We start from the raw sequence: 6,131 nt of genomic DNA, 5'->3' as shown, positions 1-6,131 counted from the left end.
GCTTAAAAACACCATAAAAAGGAAGTCAGATTCAAGTTATGGCCTGTAGCCAAAGGAGCTATGGCTATCATTGCCCGTGCAAAGAGAAACAAAATCGAATCATTTAAAGACGCAGTCGAACGTATCTCGAAGCCACTTTATAAACATTCAAAACTCGAGCGCAATGAGATGAATTCACATCAAACATTCAGACTGTTCATGTGCTGCACCCGAAAAGTGTTTCTCGATGAGCCCTGATCGATTGACGACTCGATTGTTGATTGATGAAGCTTGCCATCCATTCTCCGAAAGCTGCACTGTTGCATTACGGGACGGCAGTTCAGACTGTTCATGTGCTGCACCCGAAAAGTGTTTTCTCGATGAACCCTGATCGATTGACGACTCGATTGTTGATTGAAGAAGCTCGCCATCCATTCTCCCGAAAGCTGCACTGTTGCATTACGAGACGGCAAAAAGAAGTGAGAAGGTGGCGAGGGCATATTTCCCCTAAGTGGTTCCAAAGTGTTGGCATCACTTGGAGCGCGTGTCCTCGCCACGAGTAGAGGACACACATCCGCACTCGCGCCGCGTGCGGATGTGTGAGTAGAATAGAGGAGAGTCATGTTTGTAACGTTGCTGTTGTTGTTGTTATAGCATCATCTTACAAAGTCATGCATAGGTGCATGGGTTGGCTGTTTTCTAACAGGCTGGCACTGACTGAACAATTTTTAGGACTGCTCTCAAATCTCCAATCACATCTCCCATTCTTTTCACAGAGCCAGCACTGTCTATGTGAACGGTGACACTGCGGCAGATCACACGCCAAGAAATTATATGCAGTATTTAAAAAAAAAAAAAAAAAAAAAAAAGAGTTCACACAAAGATGGAGGAGCTTCCATGGCATGGTGCTAAATGGCGCCCGTCAGATACGATCAGGTGCAGTGCGACGTAATGAGGCTTGATTGCAGTGCAGCTGATGCTCCGGAATGAATTGGGTGGCTCCTGCTTTTACTGTGCAAGCAGGAAAAGCGGCGTGAAATGAGATAACTGACGAGGCGATAGAGAAAAGGTTTCATCGGTGAGCTTTTTAATCCCCCACACCTTCTAACACGCATTTAACACAAAGGACCACCTCAAAAAAATTAAAAGGCAGTAGCATAGTAGGCCTAAGTGTTCAGAAAACAAAACAAAACACAAAGTTTTAGTCGAAGAAGTAGATTTCATATTAATTGACGCCACTTTCACATGATGCACAGTGTCAGACACTTGGTCACGCAATATAAAATTTCATGGAAATATGTTCTTGAGATTTCATGCAATCTGCTCGTGTTTTTGGAGCAACTTGAAAAATGTCCAATTTCCACCAAAAATGCAAAAGTCCTCATTTGCAATCAGGACAAAATGGTCAAACAACCTCCTTCAACGTTTTGGCTTTGAATTTGGTTTGTGGTTTTGACTGTGTGCTCTCTCTCCTGTCGTTTCTACTTTTTCCTCCCATGCAGTCGGAGCCCGAGTGCGATTTAGATTTCCGTTTATTCAACGGAACTCTTAACGCCTGCAGCTCTTCTTTATCTGCCATCATTCAGCGGGGAACGGGTGAACTCACGCAGGGTGTCACCAGGGATGGTCTCGCAGATGAATCACAACAGCTGAAGCTCATCTTTCATCCCTCTGCCGCCGAAAGACGGGACAGCGGCAGGTGGAAGCCCCTATTGGAGCAGGATGCCATTTTGGAAGGCGGCGCGGGCGTGACGGCGGACAGCTGCGCGCCATCATAAAACACAAACGCATGCTCGCCGAGCTGAGAAAGACAAGACCGAACCTTCCCCCGCGCTCTTATGAATCTGTCGAGGCTGATTGGCAAACGAAGGGCGCCGCTCATGGTGGGCTTCACTCAGTGGGAGGCAGGCTCGCCCGTGCCAACCAGATGTCCTGTTTGACAGGTGAACCATGTGACGCACGCCCTTTCTGTCCCTTCCATCTCTTTTCACTAATTACAACAGCAGGGATTGTGAGTGTTGGCTGCCAACGTCTTTCCAATGTCACGCCAAAGGACAGAACGCTGTGGGCCTGATCACATTCGACGCACATCACCGCAATACGTTTTCATTCTCCGATTTGAAATTTTGATAGCTGCACTTGACTGTACAAAAAAAAAAAAGGGCACAGAGCTGTCACCCGATTTGTACTTTAGTCACGTGACCATATGATTTCATGGCATTTTGAAGCACGACCTGTGAGTTTCAGAATCCAGCCATAGCTGTGAACTTTCACCCCTGCATGGCCAGTCTGACTTTTGACGCAGCCCTTGCACCTTGATGAAGAGCACGAAACGGCTGGAGTGGGACAGGTCACACTTTGGACTGAAGTACGAAGCGAGGGCCCCCTCTAGCGACCAGAGATTGATATTGCACTGAGCTCACGGCCGTGTAAATTTGAAAGCTGTGGGGGAAAAAATGGCCCATTTTCAATAAGAGCGACAAAGTCAGCTTTCGTCTTTAATTTTTTTTTTTTTTTTTTTTTGCACCTGCTCCTCCCCAAAATTGTTCACGGACTCATTTCAATTCACAATATTCATATTAGGGAGCGAGAAGTGCTCGCAAGCAACAATGTGACACATATGTGAATAATATTTGAGCGAAATAAGCCTTTTTTTTGTGCATAAAAAACGCAAAATGCAACAATGTTGCAGTTTTATTTGCGAAAAATCCAATATGAATATGGACACCAGAGGGCAGTGTAGCCTTCTAAATGCATCCCGATTCCCCAGCCGTGCCCCCTCCTCATCCTCATCCTCATCCTCCTCTTCCAGCTCAGTGGGTCCGGCGCGACAGTCTGAATCTTCTCGCCATGCCGGTCACGCCCCACACAGATATCAGCCTGTTTCTCCACAAAAAAAACACCCTGGCATGAACGGGGTGCACATGCCATTATGGAAGCAGGCGCAGATAATTGTAGTGTCAATCACACACAAACTCAACTCCACCTATCGGTCTCCAACAAGCCGCAGCCTTTTACATATTGTGCACCCCCACCCCAGTCCCACCGCACTCCCATCCCCCCTTCAATGAAATTGCTGTGTTTCCAAGCCCAACGGAGAGAGAGATGAGCCCACACAAAAAAACTATTTTTAACCATTCTAACAGTCATCAGTGAGTGAGATCTTAATGGCCGGCGCCACGGTGCTCAAGTGCTGAACACACTTGTTTCTCATAAGTGATATCAAACCAAATGGAAACTTGTCACTACGGGGCAATCGTGCTCATTTTTGGATGAAATTCAGAGAAGTGTAAGTTGATGTGTCTGCTGTGAAATGTCAATTTGCAGATGTCGTGACAGGACCAAGCCTTGAAATGTTTCTGCAAGCCGACAACCCCACCCAGACCTCCCTCTCGCCCCCACCAAAAAAAAAAAAAAAAAAGCGTGATGGAAACTACACCACCAAAGCCTGTCAGAATACAACTCCCGGATCAATCGCAGCAGCCCTTATTTACTGTCGTGCCGGGTGGGGGGGGGTGGGGGCTCCCGTTATTTATTGACAAAAATGCCATTACACAAACATGCACGCAAATGCACTCGCGCATTTTTAAGCACCATCTCCGTACGTGCTGGAGACAGAGAGACCATCACCATGGAAACAAACGTCACGTAGCCTCGTCTCCTAAACCCCCCCATCCCCCGGCCGCCGCCGCCGACATCCCCCTCCTCCCCAATATGAACTCGCCCCTTCGTCTTCCTCCGTGTTGCTGCTGCCTGCGTTTCTTATTTCCCCATCTATCCATCTATCCATCATCCGTCAATGGGTTATCGAACCAGCGGTCTGGCTCGGGCGATAATTGCACTGCTAGTTGCAATTAGAGAGCAACAGATGGACCCCATTTGCCTTCTGCCAGTCCGCAGAGGTCATCGCGGTTAAAAGGATCTATCACGCCACACCGGCGGTCCTCAAACTGGGGTTCACGAACTGTAAATCGCGTGCCGTAATTCGCAATAAACGATGTCGTATGATCTTAAAAAGTGCATTTAGAGCAACACAGGGTAGCATGAGCAGGTTGTGCCAGCAATAGAGCAACACTGGAAGCATCACAGAAAGGCAATGAAGTGGGCGCTCTTCGAAATGAATGAATTTTGCCATTCGGGTCTTTGGTCTAGAACAGCCAGTATTGAACCGCTGCGGACATGCCAATAGTAGCATTTTAGGTTGTGATACTTTTTGGGAGGAATGTTATGCACGTGTATTGTGGCCTACGACGACCCAGCATACGATGACTCACTCCTTGTAAACTTTAACAGCAGCGCGCTTCTCCGTTGGGGAAACATCATAATCCACAGCTGTGCTCACTCTCTCCCAACCAGCGAAATGGAATGTGACCATCAATTTTATGAACAACTCATGCATTTTTTTTTTTTTCACATCACATGCATCACACTGAGTTGCAGCCACGGTGATTAAGGCTCAACGTCCCGTTGTTTTACGACGCCCAGCCTGACGCTCGCCGTGGGATTTATTTGCGCTGAAGCTCATATTGTTTGACTCCGATAAACACGCCGTATGTCTGGAAACTGAAAGTCAGGTGCTTTTTTTTTTCGTTTCCAAAGTGCTCGTTAGGCAAACATTATTGGAGGTTCCATAGATCATATTTAATGATCGAACTCTCCACATAGACCTCATTGAGTGACAATTCAGATCATGCTAGCTTAGCACCATATGTGAGCACCAAATGAACAAATTTGGCAAGAAAATGGAAGAAAGCTGGGAATGATAATAATGAAACCATTTTTTGACACTCTGACCTGCATTTTTTTGGGGGGGGGGGGGCTCAAGTCATTTTCCCCCTGAGCATCTCCCGTCTCTTCCCTCTGACAGGTTCATCTCGTAGGCCCTGATCCATCACCGGCCGTTTCAAAGGCCATCAATATCCTGTGGCAGTGCTCCCTCATACTTCATTTTGCTGTCATCTCTTCGAGCAGAAGAAACCCCCGAGGGGTTGGGGGGGGGGGGAAATCAGGCAGACGCAGGTAGATAAAACTCAAAAATACCTTTTGTATCATGAACAGATTTGGAGCAGTCATCAATGTTTGCTCGTCTACACGGATGAGCGCATCGGGAGGGATTGATTAGTAATACTTACAGTATGCCGGCAAATCCAATCTGAGAGTCTGAACATTATTGGCAAAAATATCAATCATTTATATTTTGAAGGTGTTCCTAAATGACTGTTTCAGCCCCCAAAAATGAAGCGTACGCGCGAATGCCTAAATGGCAACGTTGAGCTCATATAGCTCAGCGCGGTTCACAAGGCAACGCTGCCTCATTCACATTTATGCTCCCATTTCATTTATTTTGTGGAATGTTTGTCATTCAAACATGTAATCTAAAGTTTGCGGCAGATGCTGATGCTGCTGCTGTGCAAGCGTGTGTGTGTGTGCCATCTGTCCTGACAAGATTACTGGAGTCAGACAAGAAGACAGACTGGACCAGATTAGTGTATGAATATAGGGCAGGAGAAGTGAGAGGAGCGTGAGAGAGCCAAACAGAAAGACAGCGTGAAAACGGAGACAATACCAAGCGAGAGTGGCACATCAAAAACAAGATGACGCAGTCACATATGGTGTGTGTGTGTGTGTGTGTGTGTGTGTGTGTGTGTGTGTGTGTGTGTGTGTGTGTGTGTGTATGTGCATGCGCAGGTATGTTTGTTGTCATGCAGTGGAGACCAAACGTTGACAGTGCCCAGGCGGAGACGGGCTTGGGTGGAAAGCAGATTTCTGATTGCGTCACCATGGCAACTGGGTCCCGTTTTCTCTTCGCCTCATCCCCTTGTCCGTTGGCATGAATGGCGAACGCTTTGATACGCATCACAATCACAATCGTCTCGCACACATACCAGCACATGCATGTATGCTGCTTCTTCCTCCCACACGCACAAACACCAAAATAGCCACCGTATGTCAACATGTTTTCACCGCGGCTCAAATCTCCATCAGGCATCGTAGATCACAACACCACCTCCACTAATCATGCACATATGCGTTTCGTCTCTCTCCCACACACACACACACACACACACACACACACACACACACACACACACACACACACACACACACACACACACACACAAAACATTAATCAGCGGCTCTCTGCTGTCCTC

This window comes from Hippocampus comes, unplaced genomic scaffold, assembly GCF_001891065.2.
Source record: "Hippocampus comes isolate QL1 unplaced genomic scaffold, H_comes_QL1_v1.1 scaffold12, whole genome shotgun sequence".
In the NCBI taxonomy this organism is placed as follows: domain Eukaryota; kingdom Metazoa; phylum Chordata; class Actinopteri; order Syngnathiformes; family Syngnathidae; genus Hippocampus; species Hippocampus comes.
Note: the sequence above shows the minus strand (reverse complement) of the source record.